We start from the raw sequence: 27,980 nt of genomic DNA, 5'->3' as shown, positions 1-27,980 counted from the left end.
ATATGGTCCACCACTAAGTATTACAGTCAGGGGTGGATTTGGAGCCACCCCTTTGAACTCTCTCTTTGAATCCTCTATCTTGGGGTGGAGGACTGGTCTTGCAATAGGGTGCATGAATTGTCCCCTTTGCTAAGGATTCACCTTGGTTTGCATTTGGATGCATCGCTCTGAAACCATATTACTATATGCAGTAAGGGGTACCCTCACATGGAAGAAAGTGCAAGAGAAGAAGCTAGACAGGGAGCTGAAAATGGGTAGATACATGTGTGCGTGCATGCGCGTGTGCACACACACACACACACACACACCTTTGCGCATATGCAAAGCAAACAGTGAGGAGAAGAACTCTCAAGGTTTGGAAGTTAAGCTGTTGACAACTTAATGCCATGTTCACCTAGTTCAAGTCATACATCATGAGAATTGCTAAATACTTCTCAGCATTCACCAAGCAGCTAATCTAAGGCAAGGTCATATGCAAGCATTAAATCACCAAGACACGATGAGTGACCATGGTAGCTATATGGTGCATTGGTTTGTATTTATAGCAGCTGTGTTACTCCACTTTTATGACCCCAAATGTTCTGTCATTTAGGCTATTCATCAAATTCTGTGATCACATCAATCAAAATACAGTTTTGACAGAAGGCAGTACTTGCAAGAGGAGATATCTTCCCCCCTCATAAGAAATTTCATTGTTAGTTTAGTAATAAAATCAATTTGACAACTAGTACAAAGCAATCATTGCCATTTTTACAAAATTAGTTCTCAGGCCACAAATATATTTTGCCTCATGCTACCTCTCTTTACTGCTAATATGGTATGATATTCCCTCGAAACATACAAATGTATACCCTTCAGCTGAGAAATGCTGAATTTATGTGTAGAATGCAAGGGTGATCCAGTATTGATATGATCCAGTATTGAAAAAAAATACAAGACAACAATTAGATGCAGAGATCACATTTGACATTCACAAGTAGTTGACAGTGTAGATTTACTACTTATCCTTTCAGTAATAATATAATATCCAGAGAAGAGAAAATTGGATTTTGACTTCATTGTTTTGAAGGTTTTCAGATTATGGCCACACACACAAACTTTCAGTGTAAGGAGGACAGTATGTTGGAGGCATAGCAGAGATGTGAAACAGTGGCCCACATGCTGCACAGCAGGAGGTGGGAGGAAGAAGGGCTGCATATTCACAGGGGGGCTTTAGTGTTGCTGCAGTGAAGGCTTTTTGTAAATTTTGGGAGGAGGAGCAGTTTTCACAGCTCTCCATCATTGCAAAAGACCCTTCCACTTGCAGGAATCACACAGCCCTCAGGAACATATTCTTGCAAATGAAAAAGACTTTTGCAGGGAGTAGAGAGACATGAAAATGGCTCCTCCTCTATGCCTGCTTGACTGCACAACAAGTTTTCACCTCATGGATGCTGAGGGGCCCCTGTGAATGTGCCACCCTTCTACCTACCTACGCAGAGGCGTAACTATAGGGGGGGCAGGGGGGCATGTGCCCCGGGCACCATCTTTTCTGGTCACGTGGGGGGCGCCGCCATGACCAAATTTTTTAATTTTTTTTTTTTAAATTTTTTTAATACAAATGTTTCCTGCTCAGTGCAGGAGCGCTGCAGCAGTCAAGGGAGTGCGTCGGTGCCCCCTTCCCCACGAGCGGTCCCTTCCGCGCCGCCTGCGCCCCCCCCATTGCTTTGCTGGCGCCTGGCAGCCAGTCAGTGGCCTGGCTTGGCGGCGGCAGGCGCTTGTGAGGAAAAACCTAAGTATAATGTAGTATGTTGGGGGGGCGGTGGGGGGGCGCGGGGGGCACCATTTCAGTGCTTGCCCTGGGTGCCGTTTTCCCTAGTTACACCTCTGTACCTACGGCTGCACAGCATGTTAGCCAAAAACAATAGTCTGTGATGAGTGAAATCACCCCACAGTGCATGCCAAACAAAACAAAGGGAACTGTCCAATTCCAAATAAGCATCTGCATGACTGTCGGACATTCACGGGACCTTCAGACATGAGGTGGAACACAAGTGAGCACAAATGACTAAGGCTGATCCAGTAAAAAGAGGACAGAACAGATGAGCTCTCCATGTCCAGCCAGTGACAGCAGGAAGCTAGATTAGCCAAGTAGTTACAAGCAGGTCAGGCTTGACAACCACAAGTTGTCAAGTCAGTGGTCTACCTCCAACTTTATAGAGTACAGAGTCAGAGACTATTCTCTGTCTGCCATTTCTTGAAGTTGTTGCAGCTTCTTAGGGCTGGGCTGGCACACACAAGGAGCTGCGCTTCTAACGGAAAGCTGTGTCTTTTAAAACAGCAGTTTCAGGAGGCCCCAATTTTGATTGGGACTATGGCACACATGGAAGAGAAGGTCAACTTTCCCCCCTGTATGGCATTTTCCTGCTGAAAACTGACCTCAAAGCAGCAATTTGCCTGAAGCGGCTATTTGCTGCAAGTAGCTGCTTCAAGGGCAAAGAACAGCTTTGGGAGATGACATTCAGTAGAAAAATGACTCAGAGGGAAAGAGTTCTAAAGCACTTCTTAAAAGCAGGTCTAGTTTGACCCTGAGGGTTCCAGCAAAAAGGTGAACTAGGATCATTCTGTATAAGTGTAAGGGGTCTCCACATTTACCTTGTGATTTCTAGTCTTTTCACATGATGTTTCTAATCATTTGTGAGGCATACCACATGCTTGTTGAGTCTCCTGCTGTACATCTAAGAAATGCATGTTGTGGATTCCATGATGATACGGCATGCAAGGAATCCCCTGTGGCATTCTGACCATTCACATTAGTGTAACATGGCATATTTATCAGTCATTTGTCCACTTGGGCAGTTGATGCAGCTGACAGACCTCCTGAATTTGACTGTCTAGGCATTGTCTCTTGCTAGTCTTAAGGTACTGGTGTCCTATGTTCACCTGAGGTGTATGCAACAACACCATCTTCAAAAAGGGTTGAGCCCAAAAGGGCGGGGGGGAAAGCCTATATAACTTTTCCCTTAACTATGGGCAGTTTATCAAGCAGTCATGAAAGAGAAAATTGGGGTGGGTGTCTCCTTAAAACATCTTCCTTTGTGACACAACAATGTGCATCATTCGTAGTGAAGAACACACATGGCAACGGTGACCCTTGTCCGTTTCTGTGTCTACTCCTATATCTAGGTAAGTATAACATCTGCATTAGCTCCTAGTCTAGTTTACCAGAGACAAGAGAACAAAGCACATTCTTGCATGTGTGTTTTAAAGGACTGCTTTCATTGAACCACATTTCTACAGATCTACAGTAATGAACATAGTTATCAAAGTATGATAAACTATAATTTACAGAGGTTCTGTCTGGTTAGATGAATAATATTTGTTACATCCCCTGCTTTAACTCTCATCACTTCTTATTTAATCTAATGGAATTCAGAATTCTGTAGGTACAGCGCTAGTGAAAGGCTTTTCAAGATGTGGAACAGTAGTTAATCAAATTACTTTTTCTTGTTCTCTGTGGTACACAACTACATCACTCTCCTAGCATTTAAGTTAAACAAAAACAAAAACAAAAAAACATATCCTGAGATTGCCACTGCAGGATTTGACATAATTAAAATTAAATTATTTTCATTCTGGTGACAACTTGGGACTGCTAAAAAACAATTAGAATTGATCAGCAAGGTTATTTTTAACATTATAGAATAAATGAAATAAAAAATCAATAGGGCTGAAGCATTTAACAAATTCTATTCCATACCTTGGTCTTCAAAAGAAGCAAAATATGAACATATAATATTAAATCAAGAAATATATTTAATTTCATTCCACTGAATTTTATATCCCCATGAATATTATTCTTGTTGCGCTATCCAGCTATTTTCCATAAAGAAATGCCTACATCACTGTTCGAATTTACCAGATCTAGGCACTGACACCACACTCATTTCCATTAGGAATGTTCAAATCCTAATTCTTTTTTTAAAAAATTGTTTACATTTCTGTGCACACAATTGGTTTTTTTTTAATACTGTAGAGCTCATGTTCACAGGAAGACATTCTGGCCCCACTCTAGTGAAGGATGATTTGTACACCAGATCAGCTTTCTTGCTTTTTCCTCACATACAAGAGGCATCTGTCGTGATATAGAATCATCATACGTCATTCAGTTTCTGAGTACAAAAAGTCTCTATCCAGAAATCCACTATTTGCTGTCACACTTGTGTGGAGCCTCCACACCATTGTCTGTACCTACTGATGAGTAAGAGTGCTATGTAAGTCCCAGTTATAGAACTGTGTTCATGACACAAATACATATGGTAAGCAGGGGAGTATCTAGGGTAGGGCAGGCAGGGCACGTGCCCTGGGCGCCACTTGAGGGGGGGGCACCATTTTGTAAAATTAATTTTTTTAAAAAAAATGGCTGCCAAAAACAAAATGGCCACCATGCATGCTCAAATGGCCTCTGTGAGGCCCTAGGTCATGCCAGGCTTTGCAGAGGCCATTTGAGCATGCGTGGTGGCCATTTTGTTTTCAGTGGCCTTTTTTTAAAAAAAAGAGAATATTTTAAAAAACGGGCACTGCACATGCTCAAATGGTCCCTGCGAGGCCCTAGAGGCCAGCGGAGTGAGGGGGAACCTTTGCAACCCCCCCAGACTTTAGGAAGCCCCCCAAAGGGGCTACGGGTAAAAATAATAATAATAATAATAATAATATAAGACACTGTACACATATTCAGATTGGCACTATGTACAGAGAAGCAGGCCTTGTGAATACTGAGCTGACGCTTATGAGCTAGGATTGTATTCATTTGCTCTTACTTTGCTTCTTGTGATAAGTGTGATGTCTTCTTCTTCTTGTGATAAATGTGATGTCTTGCTAATATAGCAATAGCACTTACATTTATATACCGCTCTATACCCGGAGCTCTCTAAGCGGTTTACAATGATTTAGCATATTGCCCCCAACATTCTGGGTACTCATTTTACCGACCTCGGAAGGATTGAAGGCTGAGTCAACCTTGAGCCCCTGGTCAGGATCGAACTTGTAACCTTCTGGTTACAGGACGGCAGTTTTACCACTGCGCCACCAGGGGCTCCTGGTGGCTAATATGGCTATTAATTGTGAGTTTGTCTTTGAATCAGTGTGAAATCCTTAATATTAAGGCCCACTGGGAGTTTCTTGCTCTCTTTCTCTCATTTTAACTGTCTTTCTGAAAGACTAGAATATATTCCAAGCAGTGACACAGTTGACTCTACATATCCTTTAGTTATTTACAGAGTATCTGGGAAAAGTCAAATTCTCCATTAATTTTTAAAACTTATGTAATGGTGATGCTACAATGCATAGTAGAGAATTAGACAGGCACTTCTGTTTAGTTTTCCAAGTACACCTCCACATAGTATTTGGATATTTCATGAGCCCCTGCATACTGAAATGTGTAGTTTTCCAGCATTTTTTGGTCTGGCTACGTCCACTGCTAAATAGTTTTTGATATATTAAAAGATTAACGAGCTTGACTTGTATTTTTCAGCTGATATTATGGTAAAGTTATCTCAAAGATGGGTGTCAGATGCTTGGACAGGGGGCGCAATTTCAGTGTTTGCCCTAGGCACTATTTTCCCTAGATACGCCTCTGATGGTAAGTCATGTGTATGAACAACTTACCACTTGGTTTCAGTATATTTCAGCCACATCAATGGACTTGTATTTAATTGTCATGGTTAATTTAAAATGCATGCCCAGTATTTTCAAAGCTGCTCAACAAACACTTTACAATTGGGAAGGTCTACTCACATGATTGTAATTTGCATCCCTTCACATGCATCACTGTATATATCATTTACACTATAGGGTGGATATGGATATATGTGCAGGCTGCCATGACATGATCAGAAAACTAACTTGGCATGAAATCACATGGGTGATTGCATTTCCAGGCCAAACTGTGTTGCTGACAATAGGACACATATATGGAAATGAAACATGGAGGGCGAAAAGGCTGAAACACAAAGTGGGGTTCTCATTTTTAGTGGTATCTCCTTTATCTTAATATCTGCCTATGGCCACGGTCATTTTATAACGTATGTTTACAACTAAAAAAATGGTGATGGCTATATTGAAGATGTGAGCAAGCCACTTCAGTTTAAAAGAGAGTGTGAAGTCATTCACACAATCAAAAATTGTGTTCTACCCAGGTTTGGGAGTTGTGTGTGCTTCCAATTTTTGGTTGTGTGGAAGCAAGGTAGGGGGGAAAACTACCCAGGTTTTCCCCCTACCTTGCTCCCACACAACTGAAAATTAGGAGCACACCCAGCTCCCAAACTTGGGTAGAACACAGTTTTTGATTATGTGAATGACCTCTGCATCTTTTAAAGATAAACATTTAAATGTTGCTACTTACTAAAAGTATGTAACCATGAGCTTAAAATGAGCTTGCATTTATTATTTATAAAGAGCAGACCTGACTTCAATTGTTATTAGCCAAAAGACATCATTTAACTTAAGAGGGAATTGGAATAGTCCTTTGCAAAAAAGTAGATTATAGGTTACCCAGTATGAGAATATAGTAGACGGATTTCTCTGCTGCATATGACAAAAGTAAAGAGCAAACATGAAACATTAATGCTTTGGCTAAGGAAAGAAAACGTCATCACAGAAACTGGCAACACAGGGGAAATGCTCTTAATACCAACAGTAAACCTCACAATCAACGAAACCAGTAACTAGACCGCTGTGGATAGTGTAGATAGAAACTCATCAAACATCAAAATCAAATCCAAGTATGTGTGAAGCATGTATCTGGGGAAATTTACCATTAAAAATAAAAGGTCAAGTATTATGTTGAAATAACTAGAAGAAAATCATTTCCCCCCAATGCTAAGGTTCTTATCACAAGGAGATAAGGAACATTAAGATTTCAGACAAATGCCTGAAGAATCACTTTTGTGACATTTAGCCCTGAGGAGGAGTGTAAAGGAAAATTATGGCAGCAGAACCTAAAGGTCCCAAGGTAAATACCTGAAATTGTTTTTAATCAGTAGAGTTAATAAATAAGAACAATACGGAAAATATCTAAAGTTAGAGCAAGTACTCACACTGTTATTAGTGCAAAGAAACAAATACAAACAATAGGAATACCGAGGAATGAGAATATGTACTCATTGGACTGGGAAAAAGAATACAATTTCAGCTGCAGTACTACTCCACCCATATCACCACTTGCATCAAAGACATAGATTCTAATCTGAATCCATCCTGGACACAATCTACAGGAAAAGGTCACGGACATCCGGACACGATCTATGGGAATCAGTAAAAACTGTAATTTCCTTTTGAATGGTATTATCATCCGTAACAAGATTTAATTTATATGTGAAATATCACATATTAATTTAATTATGTGATAAAGTGTATCAATATCCACAGATTTGGAAAATTCTTCAGTCCCAGATTGGGACCTTTTTCACCCTTAGACACTAAAATTAAATATCAAGGTGAAATACTTTGCAAAATGGCTATATCTTGCTCAATAGTTACCATCAGGTTGTAAGGAAAATTGAACTGCTACAGAGTGGCTTACATGTTCCGCAGCATAACATGGGCGATGCCAGGCCCACCAATGCCACTGTGGGGCTTTAACATAGGGATGTGCACAGAACCGGTTTGGTGCTTCTTTTCTGGAGTGCTGAACTGGTCCGATCAGCTGGCATTCGAGCTGGTTCGAAAGGCAGGGGTTGCTTTAAGGGACAGGGAAGGTTTCTCCTACCTGTCTTCCTGCCCAGATGCTTTCCCTCCTCCAGCGCCCATTTAAACCACGTGGGCACAGGACTGCAGGATCCCCGCTTGCAGCTACATTCAGCATTGCCCTGTGTCCCTACTCTCATGGAAGATGTGCGCGTACAGGACCATGAGTGTGGGGCTGCTGGCCGATGCTGAACGTGGCTGCAAGCAGGGACGCTGAAGTCTCACGCCCATGTGGTTTAAGCGAGTGCTGGAGGAGGGGAAAGTGGTGGAGCAGGGAGGGAAAGGTAGGAGGAACCTTACCCTGTCCCTTAAAGTGACCCCCCCCACTCTCTCGGGTGTGCATGGAACCAGTTCTGTGCAAATCCCTACTCTAACACACTTGGTGATCCTGCTGAGCAAGAAGGCAATACTGGCACGGCTAACTCTTGTGCAACTGCACATTTCACGCTACTTCCATTATTCCCAATGGAAGCAGCAAACGATGTATGAACACACAGGTCAGCAGTACCAGTACTGCTCTCTTGCACACCAGTATTACTCTTTCTGTTATAGCCCTGCACTGGTGAAGGTGGGCATAGCACAGCCTACATTGTGCTGCAAGTCATGTAAGCCATTGGCATTCAGCCCTCTGGAGAATTACCAAAATTCACAACATTGGTAATGAAAGCTTCTAGTACTGTGGTGAATGTTTGTACTGTGGTAAATGTTTTTACCATTTGGTGGGGAATCCTTAAATAAGATATGGGACTTTGGGGGTGGGGGGAGCCGATATAAAGCATTTATTTATTTATTTATTTATTTATTTATTTAATATATTTTTACAAAAAAAAACAGAAAAGTCAAACAGGTAAATGACAACAGAGAAATAAAACATTGGTTACAATAAATGACAACAAGAAGTCAATACATTAAAAAAATTTAAAACCTTAAAACAGTATTTTAAAACAATGTTAAAACTACTGAAATGGTATTTAATTAAAAGCTTGAATGAACAAATGTGTCTGTAAAGATTTTTAAAAAAATTGTCAGAGATGGGGAGGCTCTTATTTCAGCAGAGAGTGTGTTCCAAAGCATCGGGTAAGCAGCTGAGAAGGTCCATCCCCGAGCAGCCACCAGATGAGCCAGTGGCAACTGCAGACGGACCTCTCCTGATTATCTCAATAGGCAGTGGAATTCATGATGAAGAAGACCTGTTCCTTCTGGGGAAGTGTGATCCCATCCAGAACAGGCAGATCAAACTCATCTCCTGAGTTTTTTGACCCCGCACAATAGGTACCTCCATCTTATCTGGATTTAGTCTCAGTTTATTATCCCTCATCCAGCCCATTACTGCCTCCAGGCAGGCATTTAGGGAGGTTATGCCTTCTCCTGATGAGGTTGACTTGGAGAAATAGATTTGGGTGTCATCAGCATACTGATAGCATCCTGCACTTTATGAACTTGAATTATATCTGCATTCCTGTTATTGTGCTCTTGTGCATCTCTCATTCATTTTGATGGAATTCATACCAGGGAATTTTCTAGTAGATTGTGGCCCACAGATAATGGGGTTCATCTATACTGAGGTAAACAGTAAGGGTGTGCACAATTTTTTTTTTTGATGCAATTCAAGCTTGAATCAAATTGCAAAAGCTTGAATTGATTTGTCCAAAATAGCTGGCATGGCTGGCTTCCTTGATGAATCAACCTTCTCCTCCAATGTCCTCCAGATGCTCAAAGTCCGGAGTGGAGGTCTGGTCTACCTGCTGTCCCCAATTGGTACACCAGCTCTCCCTGGAAAAACAGCACTCGAATCACCCAAATTGATTCCAGTTGAATCGGGGGTGATTCTCCTTGACCCCAAATGGAGCTCTATTTTGAGGATGATTGGATTCGAGGCCAAACCCCCGAATCACCCCCAAATTTGACCCAAATTGATTTGAGGTTGAATCGAATTGCACATCCCTAGTAAACAGATTCATCAGTCACCAGGGGAAACTGGTAACTTTAGTTCAGGGAAGGGCTTAGGGAACTATAACAATATTGTAAGCACCCTCACAAAACCACTGTTTGCAAGATTCTCTAGAAGAAGCCATGACAATTAATCAAAATACAAATTTACAATATATGTAATACAATATGTAAATGTTTACCATACAAGTTTACAAATTTACTATCCTTTCCCCCATTTCAGAGTTTTTTTCAGGCAAAGAAGTAGGATGTTAGATTGGACCACATGTGCACTGTCCACTTATCAGGGTAACAGCAATCCCTAGACCATTTTTTTGCAGTCCATGTAACAAGACAATCCTGCTCTAATACTGTACTAAATAATATTAATAGTCATGTTGAGTAAAACATTAACATACATTAACATGAGATGGCAAGTTACTACAGATAGATGATGTATAAATTTTCAGATGTATAAATTTTCAGACAGCCTTCCGATATAGGGTGACACAATGAAGGCTAGAAACTGTAGTGGGCCCCTTGGTTTAACTACTGCCCGGGTTAGTATTTTTATTTGTTGGTTTGTAATGCTCTAACTCCAAGGAACACTGACATATCAAAATGAAATACGGTACATGCACAATTAAAGGTTTCAGAGCAGGGACAGACTATAATTGAGTGAACAGATTCAAAGAACCCAAGTCACTCAGCTCCTGAGAGACACCCGCCCCCTCCCCCTCCCTATTTTCTTCGTTCTCTGAGTCGCTCCTGAGATAGGAGGGCTGGGCTGGGCTGGCCCTTCCGGGTGGTGGCCACATCCCCTGTGTGTGATGTCACATGGTGGAGACATGGCTGGGTGTGTAAGGAGTTGCTGGGGAGAGGGGCAAACATGTCCCCTCTCAACCCTAGTTATGCCCCTGTTTCAGAACTGAAAATAGCTGTAGAACCATATCAAACTCCTACAGCCATTTTCAAAGGTAGGGAGGGAAATGCAAAAACACATCACCAAGCAATATTTCCCTTGAAGATGGAGTCAGCCTAAGACAAAGGAGGGATATGATCCAGTACCTGTCTTCAAATATCTGAAGGTCTTACATACAGGAGGAGTGGATTTGTTCTCTGTTGCTCTTAAAGGCAGGAGTAGAAGCAAGGGGTTGAAATTAAAAGGAATAAAAATTTAGGCTACGCATTAGGAAGAGTTCTCTAACAGTAAGAGCTGTTCCACACTGGAACAGTCCATTTCATTCATTTGTGGGGTCTCCTTTACTGGAAATTTTCAAACAAGTGGCTCAAGCAGTTTCCTTCACTGATTGGTTATTGAACTAGAAGACATTCAAAGCCATTAAAAATAAATAAAACTGTTAGATGCTGTCTGAAATTATCAAAATACTTGCAGTATATAACAAAATCATAATTTTTGGATATCCTTGTCTGCACTTAGTGCAATTATATACAAATTCAGCCCAGTAACACTATCTTAGGACAGGGGGCTTTTTGGCCTGTAAATTACATCCAGTGTTTTGCACTCTGCATATTTTAATGCAGAGTGCACTAAAGCCTGATAAGTGAGCAAAGAGGCACATTTTAAAAGTGGTACTTCTATTTATTTAGCAGGAGGAGAGCAACTGGCCCTATCCATCCACAGCACAGCATCTCTCCAGTGGCTGTTGCTGGTGTTTCTTTTTTAGATTATGAGCCCTTTGGGAATAGGGAGCCATTTTATTTATTTATTTATTTAATTGGTTAGTTAGTTATAATAATGTAAACCACTTTGGGAACTAATAGAAAGAAAAGCTGGTAAGTCCTGGATCACATACCTCTACTATTAACATTGTTCAACAATTTACTACTATTAACATTGTTAAATGTTAATTAAACTTAAACACTGACTTCAATCAATTTCACTTGTATTTGGTGTTCAGACATCTTGCACGATGGGTTCCTAAAACCAATGATAGGATCTGGCAATGATAGGATCTGGCAATTTCTACACTACTTGCTGTTCCTCCATCCGATACTGATCTTTTACCAAGGGAAAGAATACTAGGCCTCTGCACAGCCCCCAGTGTCAGATTCCTACACAATACAATGCAATCCAAAAGGGGCATGGTTAGGAAGCACCCATGTTGGCTCTTCCCAACTATTATGTTGTGTGTGTCACACCAGGGATCTGACTGGTTTGCTGGACCCATCTTTGCCTGTCCTTTCCTCTTCTACCTTTATCTTTGTGTGGCTAGGAGCAGGGGAAAGGCTGCAAGTTGCTCTATCTTTGCTCTGGAGAAAACACACAAACACAGCAAGCTTTCTTCCATGACTTCAGTTTAAAAGGGACTATTTAAAATTCTCTCCAAGGTCCTATGCATGCATCAGGCATTTCTGGAATTCTTAAATAATCAGCTGTGGTGAATGGCTGGGGGGGTGGGGTGGTCTCCTCCTCCTCCTCCTTTTGCATAAACAGTAAATGTTACCTTGTCCATTAATGGTTATCTTGACCAGCCATCCTAATTTGTTTTTTTTTAATACAGCAATTTCTGTAGTCTCTCATATCTCTTGCAACTTTCAATATTTTCACAATTGCTTGATTATTACCCTGTTGGCCTTGGTCCATGTCATTCTTCAAATATTGGGACTAATCTTAGGTGATTCTTTTGTAAAGTTACTGGCTGACATATTGCACAACAAAATGTTGGCAGTTCTGAACTCCATGCAGTGCTGCAGGCTGCTAAGGAATCTTTAGCTGTCTTCTGCAAGAACACAAATATTTAAAGTAGCACACCCATACTTCAGGAGCACTACTTACATATACTACACCATGATCCCGGTGGTTCACATGGGTATGCAAAACCGGTTTTGCACTCTTGTGTGAATAACCTCAATATCTAATGCCCCACAGGGACTTGTTTACTTACATCCATAACTATTATATTAATTCCCGCAGACGTGCCTCTGTGGAGATGCGTCCCGGCAACCCAGCGGATTGGCTAGGCAGCGGAGGCGCCGGATTGGCTGGGCAGCGGTTGGCCACATAGGGAAGTGGCTGCATGGAGAGGAAAGGAAAGGAAGGAAAGCGGGCAAGCGGAGAGGAACGGACTGGGGAAGTAGGGAGGGGGAAGCTGTGGGGAGAGAAAGCGGCGGAACCTGGCTGGGCATAGACAAATGGCTAGCCGCTTCGGAAGATGCTAGCTAGAGGGAGGGATGTGCAGGAAGGAGCCGGCTGAACGCTTGGCCGCCTGACTCACCAGGGACTGGAGGAAGGAGGAGGCAGCAACAGCCAGTGGGGAAAACACAAGCAGGCTAAAAAGCGGTGGGTGGGTGGGGGGAAGCATGAATGAGAGAGAGAAAAAGAGAAAGAGGGGGAAACGGAGGAGGGAGCAAACTGGGGCAGAAGGCTTGGGGGAGGGGACTGGGGCAGAAGGCTGGAGGGGAGTGGACTGGGGCAGAAGATGGGGGGAGTGTACTGCGGAGGTAAGCGGTGGGCCGCGGAGTTGGTACTTGGCCAGGCGGTGGGCCTGCCAGGCAGCGGCTGGCCTCGTCCGTGGAGGCCAGGCGGGCGGCAGGCCCAGCCCGCCTGCGGAAGCCAGGTGGCGGCAGGCGGTGGGTCCAGCTCACCCGTGGAGGCAAGGCACCCATGGGAGACCGGGGCGGGAGGGAACCAGGCAGCGAAACTTTCCTGTTCGCCACCCGGGAGGAGGAGCAGTGGCGGCGGGGCCCTTTTCGGCCACCCTTTGTGGCAGCGGAGGTACAGAACTCAGTGCGGGGAGGGGGAGGGCAAGAGAGAGTGGGGGAGGGGGAGGAGGGAGGGCAGGATAGAGTGGGGCTGGACGGGGAGGGAGGGCAGCAGAGAGTGGGGCAGGAGGGGGAGGGAGGGCAGGAGAGAGTGGGGCGGGGGGGAAAGCTGGCCCCAAATTGTGTGCAGATGCTCTGTGTGGGTCGGCTAGTATTTACTAACCTGGCTAATAAGCTAATGTGTTTCTCAAAAAATTTCTTTAATCTATGATAGTCCTGCTAGTATTTCGCAATTGTTGATTCCAGGATGAAAGAGGTATTTTAAGATTCTCTGATTATGCTGGGGAAGAGGGGGCTGAATCTCTTTCAGCTCACTGCCCATTTGCCTCTTGAATACATAAGAACTGCTAGCTGTTTTCATAATTTCAAAAGGGCTTGTGTGTACAAGATTGTGTACAGGGGTAGACTCACTGTCTAAATTCATATCAATATAAATTATGCCTGCCCTTTTCTTGCTTATTCCCAGGGTGCTTTCCTTGTAATTTGGGACATCCTGCAATCTACCACACTGTTTCTTAGGGCAGAACACAATGTTTCAAAACATGGACCTTCACCATACAATTGCAAAACAGCAGAGTGAGTCTGCTTTGAAGTGGAGAAGCAGTGACTGGTTTAGCAATTTAACCCTTCCCCAGACAGTTTTCCTCCTGCAATTCTTTCCATCAGTCCATGAAATATCAAACATGCATACATCCAGAAACATGTGTGGGAGAAAAGTCCTAAAATTCTAGTTCCAATGTCAGCTTGGTTCTGATATTTGTTCTAGTGCATGGATAGGATTTGTATGTCTGGAATTCTGAGTAGGGGAGGACTCTCCTGCACCAGCAGGATCCAGATCGCCACCTAAGCATTTGAGAAGTTCCCCCCTTACTTTACTGAATTCCCCCCAAAGTGTCTTTTTCCTCCCCACAAATTTAATGCAGAAGTTGCGCCTCATGCTTTCCCTCCATCTATAACCTTGCTTGCCAGCATTCCGGACAGTCTTTTGCACACCGCTAGGAAAACCACATCTGACTAACCTAACCAGATTCAAACTTGCACAGCCCATCTGCCTGTTGCGGTTTGTGATTATTTAGCAAAGCACCAAGGAAGCTACCACTAATTGCAGAGTGCAGAGTTTAGTTGTTGCAGCTATTTAAGTAACATGCATCGAGGTCACTGTAGAGTCTAAACTAAATAGATTTATTGATGAATTAGATTTGAGTTAGGAAAGACCTTTCCTGTCTATAAGCTACATAGTGAATAGGTAGGGAGAGAGAGAGAGATGTTTCCATCTTCTCTCCAGGAGGAAAGGAAGAGGACTGACTCACTACAGGAAGTACCTCAGAAGTCAAAGCAGGAGTCATAGAGCAGAAGAAAGCACTGCAGGGACAGGCAAGGAGACCCTCACTAGCTACCTTTACTCCCAGTGCCCCTAGTGGTCATTAGGATAGTTCATGCAAAAGGTCAATGCACTGGAACTCCATTGCCAACACTGTCAACTATCTCTGTTGCTGAGATCACCCTTCTTCTGCTGGTGCCAGTCTGGGTCAGAGATTCACCTCGGTAGTTAGTTTCCCTCACTGCCTGCTCACCCATTGTTCTTCTGCTATTACTGTCAGCAGCTCCTATCTATGCAACTCCTTGCCTTGCCTTACCTCATCCTAAGTAAGTGAATGAGCAAAACAAATTAGTCACTCACACTATGCAACTGTGAGTAATCACCCACCCCCTCCTCTTCCTCTCTATCACTACAGTGCCACCACTCACCATGCCAACTACTAGGGGCATATCTAGGGTGGGGCAGGCTGGGCACGTACCCTGGGCACCACTTGAAGGGGGGCACCATTAAAAAATTTTTTTTAAAAAAAAAGGCCGCTGAAAACAAAATGGCCACAATGCATGCTCAAATGGCCTCTGTGAGGCCCTAGGCCATGCCAGGACTCACAGAGGCCATTTGAGCATGCACGGCAGCCATTTGCTTTCAGTGGCCATTTTAAAAAAAACAAAATTTATTTTTAAAAATGGCCACCGCACATCCTCAAATGGTCCCTGCAAGGCCCTAGAGGTCAGTGGGGGGAGGGGGAACCTTTGCAGATCCCCCATGGCCTTTAGGAAGCCCTCCAAAGGGGCTACAGGTAATTTTTTTAAAAAAAAATATATATATATATATATATATAAGTCACTGTACACATATTTAGTTTGGCACTAAGTACAGAGAATCAGGGCTTGTGAATAATGAGCTGAAGCTTATGAGCTAGGATTGTATTCATTTTCTCTTAATTTGCTTCTTGTGATAAGTGAGTTAAATGTGATGTCTTAATAATATGGCTATTAATGGTGAGTTTGTCTTTCAATCAGTGTGAAATCCTTAGTATTAAGGCCCACTGGGAGTTCCTTGCTCTCTTTCTCTGTCTTTCTGTCTTTCTGAAATACTAGAAAACTGTCTTTCTGAAATACTAGAACATATTCCAAGCAGTGACACAGTTGACTCTGCATATCCTTTAATTATTTTCAGAGTATCTGGGAAAAGTCAAATTCTCCATTGATTTTAAAAACTTATGTAATAGTGATGCTACAATGCATAGTAGAGAATTAGACAGGCACTTCTGTTTAGTTTTCTAATTACACCTCCATATAGTATTTGGGTATTTCATGAGCCCCAGCATATTGAAATTTGTCATTTTCTGGCATTTTTTGGTCTGGCTACATCCACTGCTAAATAATTTTTGAAATATTAAAAGATTAATGAGCTTGACTTGTATTTTTGAGCTGATATTATGGTAAAGTTATCTGAAAGATGGGTGTCAAATGTTTGGACAGGGGCCCAATTGCTGTGCTTGCCCTAGGCGCTATTTTCTAGCTACGCGGCCTGGGATTGAAGAAGCCAGGCTTCTCCTTGCTGCTGCTGCTGCTGCTGCTGCTACTATCTTGGTGGTGAAGTCTGTTCTGAAGCTCACACAATACCTGGCTATGGCTGAAGCCTTTTCACATCTCATGTAGGCTAGCACCATGTGCACACATTGTAGTGAATTGTGGTACAGATCAAACAGGAGGCAAAACATGTTCAAGAACATTAAGAATATTTTCAAACATAAAAATGTTTAAAGTTTGCAAGTGGGGTAAAGTCACTTTTCCCCCATCTTGTTCAGCAACAGGTATCCCAGGCATTTAAAAAATAGCAGCATTTTCTCTTCCAGTCAATTTACAAGTCTAGTAGAAAGCTGCTTCACAACATTTTGCTTCATGAAGTTGCCTCCACACAGTTGTGTGTCAAAAGGCTGAGCATGTTGCTATCTGGACATGGTAGCCTAGCCGGGGGGAAAGATATCCTAGAAAATATCAAAATGGGAATTAATACTTAAAGCCCCATTAAGCCTTTGTTGTGCTGTCTGCAGCTGCTACTGAACAGTTTAATGGGAACCTAGCCAGTGACAGCTGGTCTCCTTCTGGAAAAGTGCTACTAGAGGGCAATGAGGTTATAGAACACAATACATCTTTCCTATGGATTCTGATGATTTGTGAGCTTAGGAAGTTCCAAATGTCTCTTCTGAGTGTGGTTACATCTCAAGTGTATCCTTAATGTAACTCTTGCTTTCCTCTGTAGTCCTTCCCTGTGGAAGCTGCCATCTAACTTAAAATCTGTGGAAAAGGGTGGAGCTGAATGAATTTACATGCCATGGTGAAGAGAGAAGGATATTGCTGAATCTGTATGGTTTGAAATTGGCTAAAACCTTGCTGTCTTTACGACGTTTGAAATCTGATTCGTGCTGAGCTAGTGGATAAGAAATAGTAAATCAAGCAAAGATCAGATGTGTTTGGGTATATCTGGCATGTGTTGTGTGTGTGTGTGTGTGTGATAATTATTAACTGCCCTTGCCACTTTGTGCCCTTAGTACAAACATCTAGCAAGTTGAGAAGGATACGTTTACTATCTACTACTCCTGGTGCATCAGCTTTAGCTGAAAGAGACAATAAAGCACAAGGAACATAATGGATCTCCAGTTACTGATTCCTCTACTACTTTTGGTTATACTGATGATGAAATGTGACTTCGCTCCTGTAGATCAGCTAGCTGATCTGAACAATTTTCTTATACTTCTGTTCCTTCAGTGTGTATCGACAAGAGATTAAGAGCTCTTGAGATTAAGCTCACTAGGGCAGAAGGAAAAGTTATTTCCACAGTGCTAGAAACTGCAAGTTCATATATTTAAATAATACACAAATATGAATGAGCATTAGACCGACTCCTTTTCTTTTAGAGAAGGGATTATTAAACCCTCTCTAATATCATATTCATATTATAATCAATTTTTGTTCTGACAAGTGTGTTCAAAAGAAAGCTTCCCACAATAAACTCACCAGAAATTTCCACTCATGTGGAAAGACTGATGGGTGGTGATTTTTTTTAATAATAACTTTCTGCTTCAAAAATTAATTGTCAATAGTTCAGCAATTCAGGTCATGTTGAGAACTAGTGTATTTAAAAGCAATGTTGGGGGATTGCTTACTTTGCAATCAAACTGTTTTTCATTGAGTTTGACACTACGGCTCCTACAGGATCATTCTTACATACTTTTGTTCTTAAGTACATTGTTTAGATCTTCTAATTCTTGTTGTAAACTGCCCAGAGACATGAGTTTTGGGCAGCATAAAGACATGTTAAATAAAATAAAAATGAAATGAAAAAATAAATAATTGCCTGGGGAAAATAAGCAACAGAAAAATAAGGGTCCCAGAATTTTTTGTTTTTGAACATTTTGGGGATCTTCTATATGAAATAATGAATAGAGGGCTTTAAAGTGCTATTTCATTTTAGCAACAAATTTAATTTATTTTTATTTTTTTAATCACTGAAATTGTCCCTGCAAGTCCAATAAATCAACAACACATTTTGTGACAATAAGAAACAAGGTAAGACATTGTTTTCTTCCTTTGCAAAAAAAAAAAAAAAAAGTGGGTTGCTTTTAAGGTTTGTTAGGAGACATTCCTTCTGTAGTCTTTATTTTATTTAGACATGTTTAAAGTGAAAAGAGATGGTTGAAAAGTATTTGCAACAAATAAAATGTGCCAGAGCTTGCTGTAAAATTCAAAGGAAAAGCAGTATGGACTTGAAGGACAAACATTTCCTCACTAGTAGCACTCTGTTCCTATTTTAGGTCTCAATGGGGAATGAAATCACATATGGAACCATGAAGTATGTTTACTCATACCAAGTCTTTGATATGCAAATGTCTGTTCTGAGAGAATTAGAAATACACTGACCAGTAGATATTCTTTTAGAAGAGAGAAAGCCATTGCTACCTAAGGGAGAAGGGAGATAAACATTTCTCACAGCAGACACATGGTGAATAACTGAATACTGACTGCTGCTAGAATGCTTTCCTAAGGGAGTTGTTGTGTTTTCAATGCAACATATTTTCTATGTTTAAATGCAAAGGGAGTGGGGGGAAGGTTATAGAAAATAGAGGAAATTTTTGAAGAGGCTTTCTCCATAAGCATCAAAACAGAATCTTTCATACTCCTAGGCTTTTTTTTTTTTTAACCCAAAACAGTAGTTATTTGGCAGTTAGCCATAGGAAAAGTCATAGATGATGCTTTACTTTCATATTTTTATGTTATACTGCCAAAATTTAATTTGGGCATTCACTGGCCAGAATCTGAGTCTAAGGGGCTTGACATCCCAGTAGGATTTTTGACACACACACACACACACACACACACACACACACACACACACACCGGTAAACAGCAGACCGACATGCCATATCAATGTGCTGTGCATACCATACATTCCCGGAGAGTTGTTCACCAAGAAACACACACTCAAAGCTTCCCTGGGGCACAAAGAACCCTTGGATACTGAACCCTCTAATTTGATGACGAAACAAAAACAGTACTTGCTCTACAGACCTTTATCCACTGGAATAAACTAAGTTGCCAAAGTTCATTATTTCCTGTTTTGAAATACGCATTTGCTTAGTTTTTAATATTTACATGTGTAAGGAACTAAGAGTTCTTCAGTGAAGCTTATCATTCCTGATTCAGTTTTAAATGGATCTTTACCCATCATTCAAATACAAACTGCTGTCTGCTGCACATGAGTATGCAATGCATCCTCATCGACCAGAAGTGAGTGAGACTAATTTCCAAAGGGCTAGATTCAGCCCCACTGTTCCACATATTTAAAACTTTCAAAGTTGACTGTGCCAGCCATCTGTCAGGTCATGCATTCATGGAACTGAACTAGTACAGGAAGCATTCGACTTAAGACAGATATTTGTAAATTGCCACCTTGTTTCAACCTTACAACGATGACACCTAAAGTTCAACTTTATGACACTTGCCATGGGATAAGATAGCTGCTTGCAGTGCGTAGCAGATGATGATAATTGTGGCCCAGGCTTATTTTGTCATTGAGACTGGCAGTCTTGGTGGGATTTTTAGTTTTTCATCTTTGAACAGCAAGCACCCATATCACACCACAATTTGCTTTTGAAGGTTCTCTCAGTTTCAGATGCAGCATGCTCTACATTATGGTGATTACTGTTTGAGATATACAAACAAAAACAGAAGCCCTTGGGAAAAGTGAAAATAATTGTGCAGTTGTTTGGATTCTAGCCCACAAATGAAAAAGGTGACAAGATCGTCTCAGTATTATATCTATGGTGCAAACATGAACCTTATTGCTGATTTTTATTGTTATTTTGAATTATATTATTTCATCACCACCACCACCTATAAATGAGATATACATATCAGGCAGTATAAAAATATGATAAATAAATAAATAATAAACCAGCCTGCATCTCACAGAACTGAGAAGGACATACATTTAACAAATAAAAATAACCCAAGGTCTAATAGGGGTACAAGTATTATATAAAATAGGTATTACTATGGAATGAATGAAGTAATGAAAACCCTAAATAAGTCACACCTTTCACTACACTCCAGCCCGATCCCCACCTGATGCCTCATGCAGCTTCAAGGTATGGGTAGGGCAATGCTGTTCCTCAGCAAGAGGCTGAGGGTGTAATAATAGTCTATGGAACTTCTGAATATCCGAAAAGAGACTGGAGGCCTCAAAATAATATTTGTGAACTGTTTTCAGGCATTATGTACCATTTCAATGCATACTCAGATTCTCTAAAAATGTTTATTGACAATCAGTACAGGAAAAGCTCATTATTCACAAGGGTTCTGTTCCTTACTTACTACCGTGTGTAATAGAACCACAAATAACAAAGCATTATTCCTATGGGAAATGGTAGGTTATATTCAAGGAAGGAGGAAAAGTGCTTAAAAAGTTCAAAAATACCCACTGAAAAAACATGAAATATTGCACTGTACAATGCTCCGTGTGTCCAGGATGTGTCCAGGTATACCCCAAAGCCTTGAAATGCCTCCCCCCCAAACTGTGAAGAATCATGGAAAATGATTCACAATTTTTCCCAAGAAATGAGCCACAAAATGGCTCCGATAGACACAATGGCAGCTGGAAGTGACTTCTGCAGTCACTTCTGGCCCTCTAGGAACTGTGGATACATGGGTTTTAAGTCTTTCATATCCACAGATACTGAAAATGGGTGTCAATGAGACATCTTGTGGAACTGCGAATAGCGGTTCCGTGAATAACGAGGTTCTCCTGTATTTAAATATTATATCTTGCATAACTGTTTTGGATCCAATGGCACTACTTTACAACTGTCAAAAGATCATCTTAATAGATCCAAAGACACCTTCTCTCTAAACACAGTTCTTCTGTGCCATCTGTTCTCCCTTCTTCTTTTATGCAATCTCTTAATCTGGCTTCCAGAATTACTTATCTGATGCAATATCCACCAATATTGATTCATGTGGACTCCTGTTCATATAAGAAGTCATTTGTGTGAAGCAGTTGCCACAGCAGAAGTGATGGTTATAATTATGATAGTGATTCCTTGGATTTTCTGATGATTTTTTATTTATTTAAAAAAATCACAGCTATATGGGAATAATAATATAAACAGCTTCCCCTGTAAAAGAGTTCCCAACTGCCTTCATTTATTAATGTCTACTATGCCACAAATATACTGGCAAAAATAGATCTGAGAATCCTTTCTTCTATATCCTTACAAGAAATATTATGGAAAAGCAGGAGTTTATTGTTAGTTTTCCAATCTACAACAGCACCCATAAACCAAGATGTCTGTTAACACAACAACTGAAAACAATTTTAAGCACTAAAGCACTAGAGCAAAAGGGACAATAGGGCAAACATTTCTAAAATCGTGTTTGCAGACTTTATCTCTACCTTTTAAAGCAAGGCAACAGTACAGCAGCATGGGACTGGAATACTGCAGAAGCCTAGTCTAGGTCGTCGCTAACACATGCTGAGTGGAAAGGACTCGCTAATGCTGTCCTCAAATACCTGTGCAAGAGCTCATGCAGTCCTACAAGATGTAGTTTCTACAGCCATTATCATGGTTCTGCTTGCACATAAGATTGAGCTCTTGCAGAAACTGAAGAAATCTTTGGCGTCATTTTTGTGTGACACATGACAGAAAAAGCTTGCCAGGGAGGAGGTTGGTGAGGAGGCAGATTCCTCCCTGCCTCCCTGCACACAATCCAATTTTCTTTGAAGGCTTTGCTGCTCACATGGCATACAAGCTGCGCCTCAGCAAGTGGCAGAGCAGAGAGATGGAGGAGGAAGTCCGCCAGCATCCCTCAATGTACCGTGCCAGGAATGGCTGCAGGCAGCCTGAGCACACACGACTGGGGACCCAGGGAGAAGGGCACACTTGCACCCTTCTACCTGGGTAAAGGCCCAGGGGGGAACTTCAGGCTCCCCAGCAGGGCAGCACCAGGATTGGCCCTGGTGCTTCACCCAAGCAGCCCAGGTGGGGCTGCATATGTGAACAGTCTTATTATATTTATATCCTGCTCTTTCTCCAAGGAGCCCAGAATGGTGTACATGCTTATGCTGATCATCACAATGAGCCTGTGAGACAGGTTAGGCCGAGAATTTTATGGCTGAATTTGAGCTAGGGTCTGCCTGGTCCCAGTGTAACATTCGAACCAACAAACAACAACAACAACAACAACAACAATTTATATACTACTTTTCAACAAAAGTTTCCAAAGCAGATTACATAGAGAAATAATAAATAAATAAGATGGATCCTTGTCCCCAAAGGGCTCACATTCTAAAAGGAAGCATAAGGTATGGACACCAGCAACAGACACTGGAAGTACTGGGCTAGCAGTGGATAGGGCTACTACATCATGCTGGCACCACTGAGTAAGGAGGTGTACAATAAAGAACAGGACTGCAGCACATAGCAAGGGAATATTTCACCCTTTTCTCCCATGCTTCAGTTCTCATAAAAATCACACACCCTTGAAGCTGCTTTTAGCAGCTGGTGCTTCCCATTGGCACCAATGGGAGCTCCCCCAGTGGGCTAATAGGAGGTTTTGGGTCTTAATGTAATCAGGACTGTGATGTGAGAAGAAAGGGTTAAATATCCCCTCCCAGGGGCACGCCTAGGTGATTTGGGAGTCTGGACCTAAAGGCCTTTGAATTCTCTCCCCCCCCAGAAGCCCCCTTCCCCAAGTTAAGCATCATCACCTAAAGGCCTCTGGAGTTCCGCCCCCCCCCCGCCCCGCTGCTGCAAGTTAAAGCATCATCATCATCCCACACATACACAAACACACTGTGACACAAATTATTTTTAAACACGTGGAGGGCACAAACAGCAAATGAACTCACAAGAATGTAAGAATATAAAACAGCTATATTTATGCAAATATGCATTAGCAGAAACATTGCATCATGATGCAACAACTTAACATATTCCCAACCCACATGTTCCCCCCACTCCCCCTTCTGTTTCCCAGGAGTCCAATTTTTAACTGATCCAAAAAGATTTTGAATGAAGGGGGAGATGAAAGGAAGGGAAAATGAAAATGGATAAAGAATTTAAGAGAAAGAGAAAGGAAGGATAGGGAGAAAAAGAGGAGAGAGGGAGGGAGACGGATTTGTTATTTGATGGAGAAGGGGTTTGGCTTGAACAGAAGCAGGGAATGAGTACAAGCCATTGCCACCCGCCACACAAACACACCCAGAAAAGAGTTTGTAACACCTGAAGCAAGAAACAGATTCTCTCGGAGACCCATCACACACTCTCTCACACCTGACTCTCCTAGCCACTCCAAGACCCCAAACCCCAATATAACAGAACTCAGTACTGCACCACCCAGACCCTAGTCCTTCCCTCTAGTCTCTTGATGTGCAGGGAGTATTGTCTGCAGTTGCACTCTGCCACATGCTCAAGAGCACTTCCATGTATTCTTGCTTCATGAATTCCACGGCTGGGCTCTGGCACTGAAACCACATGCAAACTGGTGATCTAGTGCTGCACAGAAGGTGCAATTGGATGTAACCCAAGTGCCAGATAGCATTAGCGCTCACCACACAGGGAAGCACAATTTGCAGGCTATGTAAACTGATACTGTATTAGGGAAGCCATGGAATTTGAGGCAACAAAATAAAATACAGCACAATTGGGTACAAGGGAGGACAGGGGGCAAGAACAAGGCTCTCAGAATATTTCCTTCAGCTAGGCAGGTGTGCACTTAATCAGTCCCTTGGATGGGAGACCAGTGGGTGGGGAAAAGGCCTCCTTCCCCAAAATAAAGAAGCCACAGTACAAAGGATAACCCAACAATAATAGACCATAGGAAGAGGAGAAATTGTGTACATGTTGTATATATACAAAAGAACAATAGCAATGGCATTGCAAAAAGGTAATAATGAAATCATAAGAACATAAGAACAGTAGGGTTGTGCGTTTTGTTTTTTTCTGTTTTGTTTTTGGCCCAAATCTGAGACACCCCCATTTTGTTCATTGTTCAAAATCAGCCAATCCGACACACCGCAATTTTGTTCTTTGTTCGAAATTGCAAAATCCGAATCTGAAATGTTTTGGATTTGAAAAAATGGCCCTGGGGCAAAACTAGTCAGTGGGGGTGGTAGTGCCCAATGGGTGGAAACTACCACCCAAACTTCAGAGGAATTGGGCAAAGGACTGATTTTTGGTGAATTTTTGAAGTTTAAGCTTTTCCCCATAGGGAATAATGGAGGTTTCAGCAAAGGTATAGCTTCACATTTGGGGGGAAAGGGAGTGGCCCAGAGCAGAGTAGGGTGGGTGGTAGTTCCCAGTGGGGGCAAGGAAGCTGCCAGAATTATTTCAAAAGAATTGGGCAGATGGCTGATTTTTAAATATTTAATGGAGTTTATGCATCTTTAAGCTTCTTCCCCATAGGGAATGATGGAGGGGCACCAGGGTGGCCCAGAGCAAATGGTGGTGTAGAACACATAGGGTGCCAACCTATGTTGTTTCTGAGATGTTTTGAGGGTAGATTCTGGTTTGTCATTGAAAATCTCATATGCTACCAGAGAATCTACAGGTTGGGCTCAGGCAGGCAACAAGGCAGGGATAGGCAATGGCATGGCATCTCTCAAGGGGGTGAAAAAAAATTCTTCTGGAACAAAAAAGCAATGCAGCAGATAAATCCATTCCCAGGCTGGCATGCAGTAGCCATAACAGGCTGGGCTCAGGCTGGCAACAAGGCAGGCAGGCAGGCATAGGCAGTGGCATGGCATCATCATGGCAACTTGAGGCATCCTATGCAATGCAAACTAGTTCTCTCTCTCTCTCTTCAATGAGGCAGAAAGGCAGAATGGCGAAAGAGTGACTAACTTGTTGAATGAATTGAAAACCCCTCCTTGAACTCCCCCCCCACCCTTGCCCCTTCTTCGACCCTTCCCCTGGCCAATGTGGGGTCAGTAAAGAGTGGCAAGAGGCAAAAGAGCCAATGGGGATCAAACAGGGAATTGTCAGCAGGTCAGCCCATGCTTTAGGTCACTTATTGGAAGGCTGGAAGGGTGGGAAATTCAAAGAGATGTCAAACACAAAATGGAGACTGACTCAGAGATCGCCCCACAATGGAAGTCCGAATCAACAAAACGTTTTGTAGCCGAAACAAGGACGTTTTGTTTTGTGTACGAAACTTTTGGATTTGGAAAATGGGCATTTTTTTTTTGTCTACAAAAACTTTTGTACACGACTGTGGCTGGCAGCGAGGCCGACTGAGCACCACACCCAGTGCTTTTCCTTCTCTGTTTTGGGTGCTGCACAACATGGTGGCATGGCCTCCCTGCCACCACTGGAGGCCCCCCACCTGCCTGCCCCGCCGCCTAGCAACACATGCGCTGGCGGCCCATGCAGACGACGACGCCAGCACTTAGAGAGGCCCCCCTCAAAGTGCAGACATTTGGAGCCTGCACCCCCACTGGACAGGCCAGGCCAATGCCATTTCCAAATGAGGCAAAATGACAGCCAGCCCACTGACATTTCAGGTGTGGGGTCAGGTTGGGTGGGTAGGCCACAGAGGGGGCCCCTAGGTAATGTTTTGAGCGGCCCCACACAGCAGAGGATTCTACCTGGGCCTCTAGGTCTGGTTCTAAGTGTGCCCCTGCCCCCTCCTCATGCCTTGCTGTTCTTGATCAGGATTTCCTGCAGCTGATTAGGCCTGTGTGAAGCTTTCAGAGGGAGAGTCCCTCTAGCTCAGGTCTGCTCAACGTAGGCCCCGCTAGCTGTTTTTGGACTATAACTCCCATAATCCCCAGCCACAGTGGCCAATAGCCAGGGATTATGAGAGTTGTAGGCCAACATCTGCAGGAGGGCTGAAGTTGAGCAGCCCTGCTCTAGGACTATGCGGAGACAACCATTCTCACTGTGCCGTGCTGTGCTTTGCCCAGCACTAGATGTGGTGGGAAATTGGAGCCCTCTTAAGGCACTGCACCATCTTGCAAGGAATACACAGTGCTTCTTGTGCTCCTTGAGCCCCTAAGAGGATGCTCCATCTCTCCTAAAGGGCCCTCCTAGCACTGAGAAAATGGCCATCCATACACCTTTGCACTGTGCTAGACAGTGGTGAGTAGCAGGCAGGACGCAGTGGACATGGAGTGGGGGCAAAATGCCCTATGTGATATGGGTGTTCATCTCAGGCAGTAGGTGCTCAAGCCAGCCCTTCATGTACTCCAGTCATTCTCAGTACTTCGTATAGGAAGGCCTTGTTAGATCTGTCACAACCCACTGTGATAGCACATGATGGGCCAGTTCAAACTATATCGGCCCAGCACATGTGAAGAAAGTGAGGCCACACCAAGAGCATTTCCTCCAGGCTGTCCTCCTTCCTTGTGGAGACAAGTATTTAAGAACATAAGAATAGCCCTGCTGGATCAGGCTTAAGGCCTGTCTAGTCCAGCATCTTGTTTCATACAGATGCCCACCAGATGCCTCTGAGAAGCCCATAGGCAGGGCATGATGGCTTGCCCACTCTCCTGCCATTGCTCCCCTGCAACTGGTATTAGCTGTATCTTGCCTCTGAGGCTGAAGATGGCCTATAGCCATCAGACTAGTAGCTAGTATTTGTTGCATGTATTTGTTGCATGTGTTCAAGGGCCATTCAAATGAATGATCCCCACACGTGATCAAGAGACATGCTGGGAGAATGTCAAGATGTCTGTGGAGATTGTCCTGAGGGGCATGCTCTTGGCAGAGCCACACTTCCTTCATTTCTGCTGAATTGGTATCATTTGAAGTAGCCCCAAAACAACTAGAGGCTGCCCCCCTCATCACTGTCCAGGAACTTTTTCAAATTTATTTATTTGTTTGTTTATTTATTTATTAGCTTTGTATACCGCCCTTCCAAAATGGCTCAGGGCAGTTTACAGGATGATAAAAACAGAACAAATTAAAAATTAAAATCAAACTATTAAAACACAATAAAATCAATTAAACAGATAAAAACTCTGGAAATCAGGGCAACTATTTAAAACAATTTAAAACAGTTAATCATTTAAAACCCTGGAAGGCCAGGCCAAACAGATAGGTTTAGAGGGCTCTCCTGAAGGACAGCAGTGACCTCAAATTATGAATTTCTGCTGGGAGTGCATTTGACAGCCCAGGAGCAGCTACAGAGAAGGCCCGCTTCTGTGTCACCACCAGACGAACCGGTGGCAACTGGAGACGGACCTCCTCAGATGACCTTAACATGCGGTGGGGATCATGTAGAAGAAGACACTCTCTTAGATAACTCGGACTTAAGCCATTAACAGCTTTAAAGGTAATAACCAGCACTTTATATTTTGTCCGGAAACATATCGGCAGCCAGTGTGACTGTTTCAAAACTGGCATGATATGGTCTCTCTGGGTTGCCCCAGAGACCAATCTGGCTGCTGCATTCTGAACTAACTGAAGTTTCCGGACTATGTACAAAGGCAGCCCCACGTGGAGTGAATTGCAGTAGTCAAGCCGGGAGGTTACCAGCTGATGCACCACTGTTTTGAGGTCATCCTCTTTGAGGAATGGGCGCAGCTGTCGAATCAGTCAAAGCTGATAGAAAGCACTCCTGGCCAAAGACTCCAAGACTTTATTTACATTATAACAATAGATTACGTTAGAAATGGAAATGACATCTAAGATAATGTTGGAAGAAGCCTACAAGCTTGT

General features: G+C 42.7%; 1 protein-coding gene and 1 long non-coding RNA gene across 17 annotated transcripts in view; one reads left to right on the top strand and one right to left on the bottom strand.

The window, feature by feature from the left end:
- Window positions 1–727, top strand: part of LOC128350438 (uncharacterized) — a 78,430-nt gene extending 77,703 nt beyond the window's left edge. For all 6 annotated transcript variants that reach the window (XR_008319323.1, XR_008319325.1, XR_008319321.1 and 3 more), the window contains one exon: window positions 593–727. This is a non-coding gene — a long non-coding RNA (uncharacterized LOC128350438). The remainder of the gene's footprint in view (window positions 1–592) is intronic.
- EPHA6 (EPH receptor A6) overlaps window positions 1–27,980 on the bottom strand; it is a 750,202-nt gene that overhangs the window by 520,849 nt on the left and 201,373 nt on the right. The window lies entirely within an intron of this gene.

Source organism: Hemicordylus capensis, chromosome 3 (assembly GCF_027244095.1).
Source record: "Hemicordylus capensis ecotype Gifberg chromosome 3, rHemCap1.1.pri, whole genome shotgun sequence".
Lineage (NCBI taxonomy): Eukaryota > Metazoa > Chordata > Lepidosauria > Squamata > Cordylidae > Hemicordylus > Hemicordylus capensis.
This window is presented reverse-complemented; position numbering and strand designations above follow the sequence as displayed.